The sequence below is a fragment of the Puma concolor genome, chromosome B4 (genome assembly GCF_028749965.1).
Source record: "Puma concolor isolate L17-30 chromosome B4, mPumCon1.1.hap2, whole genome shotgun sequence".
NCBI classification, from domain to species: Eukaryota; Metazoa; Chordata; class Mammalia; order Carnivora; family Felidae; genus Puma; species Puma concolor.
The window spans coordinates 107,310,477-107,325,840 of NC_141673.1; the positions used below are offsets into that span (position 1 = coordinate 107,310,477).

General features: G+C 39.3%; 2 protein-coding genes across 26 annotated transcripts in view; one reads left to right on the forward strand and one right to left on the reverse strand.

Moving 5' to 3' along the window:
* Positions 1-15,364, reverse strand: part of DCP1B (decapping mRNA 1B) — a 68,224-nt gene that overhangs the window by 35,649 nt on the left and 17,211 nt on the right. The gene's annotated exons all lie outside the window — the stretch shown is intronic.
* CACNA1C (calcium voltage-gated channel subunit alpha1 C) overlaps positions 1-15,364 on the forward strand; it is a 767,747-nt gene that overhangs the window by 15,080 nt on the left and 737,303 nt on the right. The gene's annotated exons all lie outside the window — the stretch shown is intronic.

A 15,364-nucleotide genomic window follows, 5' to 3' on the forward strand; every position in this document is an offset into this window, starting at 1 on the left:
ACCGCGAGATCGTGACCTGGCTGAAGTCGGACGCTTAACCAACTGCGCCACCCAGGCGCCCCAAGAAACATGTTTAAAAACATGGAGATAAGAAATTAAAGAATATTCTCGGAAAAACATATGTTGTGTTTGGTTACAACAGAAAACAAGTGTAGAAGAATAATGGTAGACTTGGCCAGACAGGCAAACTGGGACCTGACTATAGTAAGGTTTAAACACCTCGTGAAAATGTTTTCTTGGTAGGCATTTAAGATTTTGAGCAGGAAAATGACTTGATCAGACTTATGCTTTAGGAAGATAAATCTAACAGTGGTTTTGCATGGAGGGGATAATAAGCCAGATGCAAATTATAAGGCTAATGTTATATCATCCTTTTTATATGTTCTTGGGCTCAATTTGCTAGTATTTCTCTTTACTATGGTAAAACATAAATAACATTAAGCCTACCATTTTAACCATATTTAATTACATAGTTCAGTGCATTATGTACATTCATGATATTGTGCAACCATCAGCACTATCCACCTCCAGAACTTTTTCATCATCCCAAACCAAAACCCTGTACCTGTTAAACACTAACTCTCCATTCCCTCCTCTCTCCAGCCCCCTGGTAACCACTATTCTGCTTTCTGTCACTATGAATTTAACTCTACTAGGTACTTCATACAAGTGGAATCATACAGTATTTGTCCTTTTGTGTATGGCTTATTTCACTTAGAATAAAGTCTTAAAGGTTCAACCATGTTGTAGCACGTATCAGAATTTCATTCCTTTTGGGGAACCTGGGTACTCAGTCAGTTAAGCGTCCTACTCCAGCTCAGGTCATGATCTCATGGTTCATGGGTTCGAGCCCCGCATCAGGCTCTGTGCTGATAGCTCAAAGCCTAGAGCCTGCTTCGGATTCTGTGTATCCCTCTCTCTCTGCCCCTCTCTGCTCATGCTCTGACTCTGTCTCTCAGAAATAAATAAACATTAACAAACTTTTTTTTAAAAATTAAAATTCTGCAACTTACATTAAAAAAAAAAAAAGAATAATTTCAGAGCCACCTGGGTGGCTCAGTGGGTTAAGCGTCCAACTTCGGCTTAGGTCATGATCTCACTATTTGTGAGTTCGAGCCCTGCTTCAGCTTCTGTGCTGACAGCTCAGAGCCTAGAGTCTGTTTCAGATTCTGTGTCTCCTCTCTCTGCCCCTCCTCTGCTCACGCTTTCTCTATCAAGTAACTGATAGTGTTGCCCAGGTTTCTATATCCTTGCTGTTTTCTGTCCATTTGTTCTATCAATTATAGAAAGTGGAGTACTGAAGTCTTCCAAGTATATTTGCAAGGTTTTATTTCTCCTTTTATTTCTATTACTTTTGCTTCACATATTTGGAAGCTCTGTTATTAGATGTATGTTAATGACTGTTATGTGTTTTGGATAAACGGACCTTTTTATCATTATATCATGTCCATCTTTATCCCTGGTAATTTTCTTTGTTCTGATGTTTACTTTGCCTGATATTAAAATAGTCACTCTAGCTTTCTTTTAATTAGTATTTGCCTGGTATATCTTTCTCTATTCTTTTACCTTTAATTTATCTACATCATTACATTTAAAAAGGGTTTTTTAATAAGCAGCATAGTGTCGGGTCATGATTTTTTACCCAATTAGACAATCTCTTTTAATTGGTATGTTTAAATCATTTATATTTAATATGCTTAATATAGTTAGATTTAGATCTACTGTTTTGTTTCATGTTTATCCTTCCTGTTTGGTTCTGATGTTACTTCCATTCTTGCCTACTTTTGTATTACTTGAAATGTTTTTAGTATTCTATTTTAATTTACCTATTGGCATCTATATCTGTTTGTATTGTATTTTTTTAGTGGTTGCTCTAGGGATCACAATACACACACTTAACTTTTCACAGTCTACTACATTTTTCATTTTACCATTTCAAGTAAACAGAAAGGCTTTGCAACTATATAGGTCCCCTTGCCCTCCCCCTTTATATTATAGTTGTCACACATATCACATCTACATACATTAACCCCCCCCGACAACATTATAACTTTTGCTTTTAATAATCCTGCACATTTTAAAGATCTAGAGAGAAGGAAAAGTACTTTTTATTTACCCATATATTTACTACATATATTGCTCTTCCTAAGGCACATTACAGTTCCAACTTTCCCTGTGGTATCATTTCCCTTCAGTCTGAAGAATTTCTTTTAGCATTTATTTTAGAACAGGTTAGCTGACAAAAAATTCTTTTAATTTTTCTTTATCTGATGTCTTTTAAAAATTTTTTTTTTATTTTTTATTTTTTTAACCTTTATTTATTTTTGAGACAGAGGGAGACAGAGCATGAATGGGGGAGGGTCAGAGAGCGGGAGACACAGAATCGGAAACAGGCTCCAGGCTCTGAGCCGTCAGCCCAGAGCCCGACGTGGGGCTCGAACTCACGGACCGCGAGATCGTGACCTGGCTGAAGTCGGACGCTTAACCGACTGCGCCACCCAGGCGCCCCTCTTTATCTGATGTCTTTAATTTCACCTTAATTCTTGGGGGACATTTTCACTGGGGAGAGAATTCAAAGTTGACATTTCTTTCATTTCAGCACTTTGAAATGTTGCCCCACTGTCTTCCAGGCTCTGTGGTTTCTTAAGAGAAATCTGTAGTCATTCAAAACATTATTCCTCCATATGTACCATTTTCCTCTGGTTGCTTTCATGATTTTTTAAAATCTGCTTTTCAACCTTCTGCATGTTGCTGTCCAGTTCTCCCAGCACCATCTGTTAAAGAGACTGTCTTTTTTCCATTGGATGTTCTTTCCTGCTTTGTCAAAGATGAGTTGGCCATACGTTTGTGGGTCTAGTTCTGGGGTTTCTATTCTATTCCATTGGTCTATGTGTCTGTTTTTGTGCCAATACCATGCTGTCTTGATGATGACAGCTTTGTAGTAGAGGCTAAAGTCTGGGATTGTGATGCCTCCTGCTTTGGTCTTCTTCTTCAAAATTACTTTGGCTATTCGGGGCCTTTTGTGGTTCCATATGAATTTTAGGATTGCTTGTTCTAGTTTCGAGAAGAATGCTGGTGCAATTTTGATTGGGATTGCATTGAATGTGTAGATAGCTTTGGGTAGTATTGACATTTTGATAATATTTATTCTTCCAATCCATGAGCAGGGAATGTCTTTCCATTTCTTTAAATCTTCTTCAATTACCTTCATAAGCTTTCTATAGTTTTCAGCATACAGATCCTTTACATCTTTGGTTAGATTTATTCCTAGGTATTTTATGCTTCTTGGTGCACTTGTACCCCAATGTTCATAGCAGCACTCTCAACAATAGCCAAATTATGGAAAGAGCCTAAATGTCCATCAACTGATGAATGGATAAAGAAATTGTGGTTTATATACACAATGGAGTACTACGTGGCAATGAGAAAAAATGAAATATGGCCTTTTGTAGCAACATGGATGGAACTGGAGAGTGTGATGCTAAATGAAATAAGCCATACAGAGAAAGACAGATACCATATGGTTTCACTCTTATGTGGATCCTGAGAAAGTTAACAGGAACCCATGGGGGAGGGGAAGGATAAAAAAAAAAAAAAAAGAGGTTAGAGTGGGAGAGAGCCAAAGCATAAGAGACTGTTGAGAACTGAGAACAAACTAAGGGTTGATGGGGGGTGGGAGGGAGGAGAGGGTGGGTGATAGGTATTGAGGAGGGCACCTTTTGGGAGGAGCACTGGGTGTTGTATGGAAACCAATTTGACAATAAATTTCATATATATAAAAAAAATAAAAATAAAAATAAAATACGTGGCTAATTCCTTCAAAAAAAAAATAAAATAAAATAAAATCTGCTTTTCAGCAGTTTGGTTATGATTAAGAGGCACAGTTTCCTTTGGGCTTATCCTGTTTGGGGTTCAGTGAGTTTCTTGACTCCATATATTTGTGTCTCACCAAGTTTGGAAAGTTTTCAGTCATTATTTCTTCAAAACCTTTTCTACAGCAGTCTTTTCCTCCTTTCATGGTACTCCAGTGACACAAGTTCAGACCCTTTGATATTGTCCTATAGGTTTCTGAGGCCCTGTTTTGTTTTCATCTGTTTCCTCTATATCTTCAGGTTGGTGATTTCTACTGATCTATCTTTGAAGTTGCTGACTCTTCATTCCTATTCTGCTATATCTCTATTCTGCTATTAAGACCATCCAGTGAGGGCGCCTGGGTGGCGCAGTCGGTTAAGCGTCCGACTTCAGCCAGGTCACGATCTCGAGGTCAGGGAGTTCGAGCCCCGCATCAGGCTCTGGGCTGATGGCTCAGAGCCTGGAGCCTGTTTCCGATTCTGTGTCTCCCTCTCTCTCTGCCCCTCCCCCGTTCATGCTCTGTCTCTCTCTGTCCCAAAAATAAATAAATGTTGAAAAAAAAATTAAAAAAAAAAAAAAAGACCATCCAGTGAATACTGTATTATTCAGTTCCAAATTTTCCATCTGGTTTGTTTTTATATCTATTTCTCTGCTGAGAATTTCTCTTTACATTCTTTTTAAGAGTATTTAGTTTGGGGGCACCTGGGTGGCTCAGTGGGTTAAGCGTCCAACTTTTGATTTTGGCTCAGGTCATGATTTCACGGTTCACAGGATCAAGCCTGGCCTCAGGCTCTGTGCTGTCAGTGTGAAACCTGGTTGGGATTTTCTCTATTATCTCTCTCCCCCTCATCCCCATACTCTTGCTCTCTCTCTCAAAATAGATAAATAAATAAACATTAAAAAATCAGTTTTACCTCATGGAGCATAGCAATAATAACTATGTTAAAGCCACTGTCTTATAATTCCAACATCTATATCATCTCAGGGTAGGCTTCTGTTGATTGGCTTTTCCCTTGAGAATTGATCAGATTTTCCTGTTTCTTTTGCATGATTAGCAATTTTGGATTGTACCAAATGTCCAACATTTTGGTTACATTGTGAGACTCTAAAAACTCTTAAAATCCCCCAGAGAATGTTTATTTTGTTTGAGAAGGTGATCAACTCTTTTAGGGTTAGATAGGAAGTTCTGTCTTGCCTTTTGTGGGCCATGGTTCTTATGTCAGTTCCATTTCAAAGCTGTGTACTACTCAGGTGTTAGTCTAAAACTTGGATGGTGATTTATATTGTAGGTGAGTTCTCAAAGCCTTTGCTGTTTCTTTGTCTTTGTTACATGTATGTGAACCTCAGAGGTGAGACCAGGACATGTGTCCATTTATAATCAGAATTAGGAGATTTTCTTATTCAGCTTTCTCCTCTACAGTCTCCCCAACTTTTGAGCTCTCAGGGACCCTTTCCCCCAGTCCTCTGGCTATAAAGTCAGGATATCTGTCAAAGTTTTAGCTTATCACAGTCAGCTAGTCTATATAGGTTGGGATGTTCACAGGTAAAGCAAAAGAAAGATCAAAATATATAGTGGGAATTCTTCCCCATCTTTAGACCACAGGGGTCCTGGTTTCCAGTCCCGTGGCAGAGACAGGCTGTTTTTTGGAATCTTTAGGTGACTGTGCCACCACCATCACTGCCACAGTGGCAGTTCAGCTTTGCGCTGCAATTGGCTTCAGGGTAGGGCTAGGAGAGGGAAAAAAGGGGGACTGAGGGAGATTCTTTTCATGCTTTGTAGCTTACAGGAGTCCACTTCTCCAGTTCTGAAACTAAAAAAGGAGTTTCTCCTAGTTTTTATTGTTCTTGTCCATAGTTCTGCAACTTGGCCCACTCTTGAGTCACCATCAGGAGATAAAGAATGAATAAAATCCAGAAATTCACCACCATACTGGTTGTTCTTTAAGCTTTGATTTACCTCCCCAATATGTCTGTTGTCTACTTGCAGAATCTTCACTTAGTTGCTTTTTGTATTTAGGACTTTTAATTCTGTTTAGATGTGAGAGAGATGTCTCATAGTGAACTTACATTTTGGCTGGTGCTGGAAGCTTTGGTCATAAGGAGTTATGACATACTCCCATGTAACACATAATGCCTGAACCAGAATGGATGTGGGAAGGGAAGGGAAGAGAAAACAGGAGAACCACTACTGAACTAGGGCTCAGCAACTGTCTGAGAAAGCTTCAGTGTACTTTACTATTACCAAACATGCTACAATACAATTCATATGAATATTTAGCCTTACAAATAATCTATTAATACAAATGAGCACTAGAAGTCCTCTGACCTGTAGCTAAGGAAGTTATACGTTTGGGGATATACATAAGTTTTATTCTTGAGTAAATTTTCCTATACAAATAATGCTATACATGCTAGTGCTATATTTCATATGTGCATCATTATAATGTTAGTGTGCTATTCTTCAGTATGTGTACACTGGACTAAAAAGACTCTTGTGAGTTGACTCAGAAATCTAACCAACTAAAATATTATTTTTATGAATGCATCCTGATATCCAATTTTTTAAAGTTTTAATTTTTTTATTTGGAGAGAGAGAGAGCATGCGCATGAGCAGGGGAGGAGCAGAGAGAGGACCGAGAAAATCCCAGGCATGTTCCATGCTGTCAGTGAGAAGCCCGATGCAGGGCTCGAACCAATGAACTGTGAGATCATGACCTGAAATGAAATGAAGAGTCGGATACTTAACCAACTGAGCCACCCAGACACCCCCTGATATCCAATTTTTTTAAATGTTAATCATTATCAAAATAATACATGTACATAATTTAGAGTCATATAAGGTTTATAATAACAAATAGCAAAACTCTTCTTTAGCCATTACATTCTTTATTACTGTACCTCCAAAGCCACCTTAATTATATACATGACAATTATTACCGCTCTCCATTTATTTCTCATCTAACTTTTCTTAAGGCATTTAAACTTTTTTCTATATGTTGTATATACACTACTTCCTGATTTTTAAAAATTCATTGACGATTTAGTTTTCTTATAATACACACACTCTTACATATAAACACACTTTCCCCCATCCTTCCAATAAGTATAAAACCATTCTATAGTCTGTTTATAATTTAGGTATTATAACTTGCAAAGCCATATAGTGTACTATAATTACATTTCCTTTCTTTTACAATATTTTGTTTTCCCAGGAATTAAGAATTGCCTCCTTTTGTTGTACTTTTCCCTCCCTCTCTCAGTTTTCAATGTTTTTACAGCCTCCCAAACTTTCTTAACAAAAAACTATAAATGTCCTAATAGATTCAAAGTATGAGCTGTAAAGTTTTTCCTGGATACCCTTCCTGAAGCCCTTTATTCTTATACTTTAATTTAAACTGACTGATCTTTAGTTGCACAGGGTTCATTATGGGATTCCTTTTTACAACTGTTGTTAGAATTCCTTTACCTCCATCCAGTGTTTGGATTCCCTTTTTCCTGAATGGTTTATGTATCAGTCACAGCAGGCCAAATTATGCTTCAGTAACAAATGACCCCCAAATCTCAATGGTTTACAATGATAAAGATTTATTTCATATACACATTACATGTCCATCATGGGTCACTTTTACCTCTGTGCCATATTATCCTCACTCTAGGATCCAAGGCTGACAGAGCAGCCTCTGCCTAGAACATTGCTGGTCATCAGAAGGAAAAGAGACACGGTGAATCATGAACCTGTTCTTAAAGTATCTGCTCAGAAGTGACACAAGCCACTTCTACCCACATTTTACTGGCCAAAGCAATTCATATAGCCATACTTGAGTTCAACAGGGTCACTACATATCCTCCAGGACGGTGGGTCATAGGGGGAAGAACCAAATCATGTAGTCAAGTCTGACACCAACAGAGCAGAGATATATAAACTTTTGCAGGGAAGCAAAGTTAATAATTGTGAATAGTAAAGCTATCATAGCATATCTTCCTCTTTCTTGTTTATTTCATCTTTTATGTGAAATGCATCCCCTGCCCTTGTGGATTTATGTCTTTTTGATTTCCTTGTTGTTATTTCAATAGTTATAGGAGAACCATAGGAATGTGTTCAATATGCCATGTCATCTACTAACCAATTAGTTTAAAAGGGCACTGCTAGGACACGGCATGTTTGAAAGAGGAGGACTGCCCATATATTATCTTTTTCATTTAGTGTACCATTTTCCATTATTTATATCAGTTTTTATCAGATCCTACAAATGTCAATAAAGGATTTGAACTGTATTTCTTTCTGAATACAAAACTACCCAATATGGTAAATTCCCTTAAAACTGAGGAGGAGGTTCTAAAACAACTTTGATCTTAAATATCTTGATTTTGCTTTTATCATTTTCTCTAAGCTCCAGGCTTATGTCTGCAATGAAATCAAGCAGCTCAAAAGAATCTTTTTCTAATCCTGTAGCCACACACAATGATACATACAACATGTTGGTCTAACTCTGAAATCTACTTGCCAGTGCTGTCTCTAATGTATCTTAGATATTACGATATATTTGGGAAAATACAGTCTTTTTTAGGTGTACGATGGAAAACACAGTAAATGGTTGCTAAAGGATTATAATATAAAAGAAATGGTCAAATTCATCTTTTTGATACATTATTTTTATTTGATTTTCTCCTTTCTAATAGCTGAGATACAAGAGATTCTCAACTTAAAAAAAAATTTGGGGGCGCCTGGGTGGCTCAGTCAGTTAAACATCAGACTCTTGGTTTTGGCTTAGGCCCTGATCTCATGGTTCGTGGGATCAAGCCCCATGTCCAGCTCTGTGTTGACATTGCAGAGCCTGCTTGGGGTTCTCTCTTCCTCTCTCTCTGCCCCTCCCCCACTCACTCTTGCTCACTCTCAAAATAGAAAAAACTATAACAAAAACACCTTGTCTTTTATATATTTTCATATTTGTATAGTAATACTGGTTTTATTTTCCTAAAGTCTTCCTTTCTCTAGTAACAGAAAGCTATTCAGAAATGGTAATTAAAAGGCATTGAAGGTCATCTGATTTGTTGTATTGGCTTTAGGTCAGTGACTAGATTTTACCAGTCACTGCTCTGTCAGCTTTTTTTTTTTTTTTTTTTTTAATTTACATCCAAGTTACTGAGCATATAGTGCATTAATGATTTCAGGAGTAGAACTCAGTGATTCATCCCCTAGATATAACACCCAGTGCTCATCCCAACAAGTGTCTTCTTTAATGCCCCTTGCCCATTTAGCCCATCCCTCACCCAAAACCCCTCCAGCAGCCTTCAGTTTGCTCTTTGTATTTAAGTCTCTTATGTTTTGTCCTCCTCCTTGTTTTTATATTACTTTTGCTTCTCTTCCCTTATGTTCATCTGTTTTGTACCTTAATTCCACATATGAGTGAAGTCATATGATATATATATATTTTACATTTATTTTTGAGAGAGAGCACAAATGGGGGAGGGGCACACAGAGAAGGAGACACTGACCCAAAGCAGGCTCTAGTCTCCCAGCTGTCAGCACAGAGGTCAACACGGGGCTAGAACTCACAAACCATGAGATCATGACCTGAGCTAAGGTCAGATGCTTAACCCACTGAGCTACCCAAGCACCCCCATATGATATTTGTCTTTTTCTGACTAATTCGCTTAGCATAATACACTCTAGTTTCATCCACATTGTTGCAAATGGCAAGATTTTATTCTTTTTGATTGCTGAGTAATATTCCATTATATACATACACACACACACACACACACACACACACACACACACACACACACACACATCTTCTTTTTTTGTTTTTTTTTAACTTATATATGAAATTTATTGTCAAATTGGTTTCCATACAACACCCAGTGCTCCTCCCAAAAGGTGCCCTCCTCAATACCCATCACCCACCCTCTCCTCCCTCCCACCCCCCATCAACCCTTAGTTTGTTCTCAGTTCTCAACAGTCTCTTATGCTTTGGCTCTCTCCCACTCTAACCTCTTTTTTTTTTTTTTTTCCTTCCCCTCCCCCATGGGTTCCTGTTAAGTTTCTCAGGATCCACATAAGAATGAAACCATATGGTATCTTTCTCTGTATAGCTTATTTCACTTAGCATCACACTCTCCAGTTCCATCCACGTTGCTACAAAAGGCCATATTTCATTTTTTCTCATTGCCACGTAGTATTCCATTGTGTATATAAACCACAATTTCTTTATCCATTCATCAGTTGATGGACATTTAGGCTCTTTCCATAATTTGGCTATTGTTGAGAGTGCTGCTATGAACATTGGGGTACAAGTGCCCCTATGGATCAGTACTCCTGTGTCCCTTGGATAAATTCCTAGCAGTGCTATTGCTGGGTCATAGGGTAGGTCTATTTTTAATTTTCTGAGGAACCTCCACACTGCTTTCCAGAGCGGCTGCACCCATTTGCATTCCCACCAACAGTGCAAGAGGGTTCCCGTTTCTCCACATCCTCTCCAGCATCTATAGTCTCCTGATTTGTTCATTTTGGCCACTCTGACTGGCGTGAGGTGATACCTGAGTGTGGTTTTGATTTGTATTTCCCTGATAAGGAGTGACGCTGAACATCTTTTCATGTGCCTGTTGGCCATCCGGATGTCTTCTTTAGAGAAGTGTCTATTCATGTTTTCTGCCCATTTCTTCACTGGGTTATTTGCTTTTCGGGTGTGGAGTTTGGTGAGCTCTTTATAGATTTTGGATACTAGCCCTTTGTCCGATATGTCATTTGCAAATATCTTTTCCCATTCCGTTGGTTGCCTTTTAGTTTTGTTGGTTGTTTCCTTGGCAGTGCAGAAGCTTTTTATCTTCATAAAGTCCCAGTAATTCACTTTTGCTTTTAATTCCCTTGCCTTTGGGGATGTGTCGAGTAAGAGATTGCTACGGCTGAGGTCAGAGAGGTCTTTTCCTGCTTTCTCCTCTAAGGTTTTGATGGTTTCCTGTCTCACATTCAGGTCCTTGATCCATTTTGAGTTTATTTTTGTGAATGGTGTGAGAAAGTGGTCTAGTTTCAACCTTCTGCATGTTGCTGTCCAGTTCTCCCAGCACCATTTGTTAAAGAGACTGTCTTTTTTCCATTGGATGTTCTTTCCTGCTTTGTCAAAGATGAGTTGGCCATACGTTTGTGGGTCTAGTTCTGGGGTTTCTATTCTATTCCATTGGTCTATGTGTCTGTTTTTGTGCCAATACCATGCTGTCTTGATGATGACAGCTTTGTAGTAGAGGCTAAAGTCTGGGATTGTGATGCCTCCTGCTTTGGTCTTCTTCTTCAAAATTACTTTGGCTATTCGGGGCCTTTTGTGGTTCCATATGAATTTTAGGATTGCTTGTTCTACTTTCGAGAAGAATGCTGGTGCAATTTTGATTGGGATTGCATTGAATGTGTAGATAGCTTTGGGTAGTATTGACATTTTGACAATATTTATTCTTCCAATCCATGAGCAGGGAATGTCTTTCCATTTCTTTAAATCTTCTTCAATTACCTTCATAAGCTTTCTATAGTTTTCAGCATACAGATCCTTTACATCTTTGGTTAGATTTATTCCTAGGTATTTTATGCTTCTTGGTGCAATTGTCTTTCTGTTGCTTCATTGTTAGTGTATAAGAATGCAACTGATTTCTGTACATTGAGTTTGTATCCTGCAACTTTGCTGAATTCATGTATCAGTTCTAGCAGACTTTTGGTGGAGTCTATCGGATTTTCCATGTATAATATCATGTCATCTGCAAAAAGCGAAAGCTTGACTTCATCTTTGCCAATTTTGATGCCTTTGATTTCCTTTTGTTGTCTGATTGCTGATGCTAGAACTTCCAGCATTATGTTAAACAACAGCGGTGAGAGTGGGCATCCCTGTCGTGTTCCTGATCTCAGGGAAAAAGCTCTCAGTTTTTCCCCGTTGAGGATGATGTTAGCTGTGGGCTTTTCATAAATGGCTTTTATGAACTTTAAGTATGTTCCTTCTATCCCGACTTTCTCAAGGGTTTTTATTAAGAAAGGGTGCTGGATTTTGTCAAAGGCCTTTTCTGCATCGATTGACAGGATCATATGGTTCTTTTCTTTTTTTTTTTGTGAATGTGATGTATCACGTTGATTGATTTGTGAATGTTGAACCAGCCCTGCATCCCAGGAATGAATCCCACTTGATCATGGTGAATAATTCTTTTTATATGCCGTTGAATTCGATTTGCTAGTATCTTATTGAGAATTTTTGCATCCATATTCATCAGGGATATTGGCCTGTAGTTCTCTTTTTTTACTGGGTCTCTGTCTGGTTTAGGAATCAAAGTAATACTGGCTTCATAGAATGAGTCTGGAAGTTTTCCTTCCCTTTCTATTTCTTGGAATAGCTTGAGAAGGATAGGTATTATCTCTGCTTTAAATGTCTGGTAGAACTCCCCTGGGAAGCCATCTGGTCCTGGACTCTTATTTGTTGGGAGATTTTTGATAACCGATTCAATTTCTTCGCTGGTTATGGGTCTGTTCAAGCTTTCTATTTCCTCCTGATTGAGTTTTGGAAGAGTGTGGGTGTTCAGGAATTTGTCCATTTCTTCCAGGTTGTCCAATTTGTTGGCATATAATTTTTCATAGTATTCCCTGATAATTGTTTGTATCTCTGAGGGATTGGTTGTAATCATTCCATTTTCATTCATGATTTTATCTATTTGGGTCATCTCCCTTTTCTTTTTGAGAAGCCTGGCTAGAGGTTTGTCAATTTTGTTTATTTTTTCAAAAAACCAACTCTTGGTTTCGTTGATCTGCTCTACAGTTTTTTTAGATTCTATATTGTTTATTTCTGCTCTGATCTTTATTATTTCTCTTCTGCTGGGTTTAGGCTGCCTTTGCTGTTCTGCTTCTATTTCCTTTAGGAGTGCTGTTAGATTTTGTATTTGGGATTTTTCTTGTTTCTTGAGATAGGCCTGGATTGCAATGTATTTTCCTCTCAGGACTGCCTTCGCTGCGTCCCAAAGCGTTTGGATTGTTGTATTTTCATTTTTGTTTGTTTCCATATATTGTTTAATTTCTTCTCTAATTGCCTGGTTGACCCACTCATTTGTTAGTAGGGTGTTCTTTAACCTCCATGCTTTTGGAGGTTTTCCAGACTTTTTTCTGTGGTTGATTTCAAGCTTCATAGCATTGTGGTCTGAAAGTATGCATGGTATGATTTCAATTCTTGTAAACTTATGAAGGGCTGTTTTGTGACCCAGTATATGATCTATCTTGGAGAATGTTCCATGTGCACTCAAGAAGAAAGTATATTCTGTTGCTTTGGGATGCAGAGTTCTAAATATATCTGTCAAGTCCATCTGATCCAATGTCTCATTCAGGGCCCTTGTTTCTTTATTGACCGTGTGTCTAGATGATCTATCCATTTCTGTAAGTGGGGTGTTAAAGTCCCCTGCAATTACCACATTCTTCTCAATAAGGTTGCTTATGTTTATGAGTAATTGTTTTATATATTTGGGCGCTCCGGTATTCGGCGCATAGACATTTATAATTGTTAGCTCTTCCTGATGGATAGACCCTGCCACTATTATATAATGTCCTTCTTCATCTCTTGTTACAGCCTTTAATTTAAAGTCTAGTTTGGGGGCGCCTGGGTGGCGCAGTCGGTTAAGCGTCCGACTTCAGCCAGGTCACGATCTCGCGGTCCGTGAGTTCGAGCCCCGCGTCAGGCTCTGGGCTGATGGCTCAGAGCCTGGAGCCTGTTTCCGATTCTGTGTCTCCCTCTCTCTCTGCCCCTCCCCCGTTCATGCTCTGTCTCTCTCTATCCCAAAAATAAATAAAACGTTGAAAAAAAAATATTTAAAGTCTAGTTTTTCTGATATAAGTATGGCTACTCCAGCTTTCTTTTGGCTTCCAGTAGCATGATAAATAGTTCTCCATCCCCTCACTCTCAATCTAAAGGTGTCCTCAGGTCTAAAATGAGTCTCTTGTAGACAGCAAATAGATGGGTCTTGTTTTTTTATCCATTCTGATACCCTATGTCTTTTGGTTGGCGCATTTAATCCATTTACATTCAGTGTTATTATAGAAAGATATGGGTTTAGAGTCATTGTGATGTCTGTATGTTTTATGCTTGTAGTGATGTCTCTGGTACTTTGTCTCACAGGGTCCCCCTTAGGATCTCTTGTAGGGCTGGTTTAGTGGTGACAAATTCCTTCAGTTTTTGTTTGTTTGGGAAGACCTTTATCTCTCCTTCTATTCTAAATGACAGACTTGCTGGATAAAGGATTCTCGGCTGCATATTTTTTCTGTCTAGCACACTGAAAATCTCGTGCCAATTCTTTCTGGCCTGCCAAGTTTCAAAAGAGAGATCAGTCACGAGTCTTATAGGTCTCCCTTTATATGTGAGGGCACGTTTACCCCTTGCTGCTTTCAGAATTGTCTCTTTATCCTTGTATTTTGCCAGTTTCACTATGATATGTCGTGCAGAAGATCGATTCAAGTTACGTCTGAAGGGAGTTCTCTGTGCCTCTTGGATTTCAATGCCTTTTTCCTTCCCCACTTCAGGGAAGTTCTCAGCTATTATTTCTTCAAGTACCCCTTCAGCTCCTTTCCCTCTCTCTTCCTCCTCTGGGATACCAATTATGTGTATATTATTTCTTTTTAGTGTATCACTTAGTTCTCTAATTTTCCCCTCATACTCCTGGATTTTTTTATCTCTCTTTTTCTCAGCTTCCTCTTTTTCCATAACTTTATCTTCTAGTTCACCTATTCTCTCCTCTGCCTCTTCAATCCGAGCCGTGGTGGTTTCCATTTTGTTATGCATTTCGTTTAAAGCGTTTTTCAGCTCCTCGTGACTGTCCCTTAGTCCCTTGATCTCTGTAGCAAGAGATTCTCTGCTGTCAGCTATACTGTTTTCAAGCCCAGCGATTAATTTTATGACTATTATTCTAAATTCACTTTCTGTTATATTATTTAAATCCTTTTTGATCAGCTCATTAGCTGTTGTTATTTCCTGGAGATTCTTCTGAGGGGAATTCTTCCGCTTGGTCATTTTGGATAGTCCCTGGCGTGGTGAGGACCTGCAGGGCACTTCCCCTGTGCTGTGGTGTATAACTGGAGTTGGTGGGCGGAGCCGCAGTCAGACCTGATGTCTGCCCCCAGCCCACCGCTGGGGCCACAGTCAGACTGGTGTGTGCCTTCTCTTCCCCTCTCCTAGGGGCGGGATTCACTGTGGGGTGGGGTGGCCTGTCTGGGCTACTTGCACACTGCCAGGCTTGTGATGCTGGGGATCTGGCGTCTTGGCTGGGGTGGGTAGGCAAGGTGCACAGGGGCAGGAGGGGCAGGCTTAGCTTGCTTCTCCTTAGGTGATCCACTTCAGGAGGGGCCCTGTGGCAGCAGGAGGGAGTCAGATCCGCTGCCGGAGGTTTGGCTCCGCAGAAGCGCAGAGTTGGGTGTTTGCGCGGAGCGAGCAAGTTCCCTGGCAGGAACTGGTTCTCTTTGGGATTTTGGCTGGGGGATGGGCGGGAGAGATGGCGCTGGCGAGCG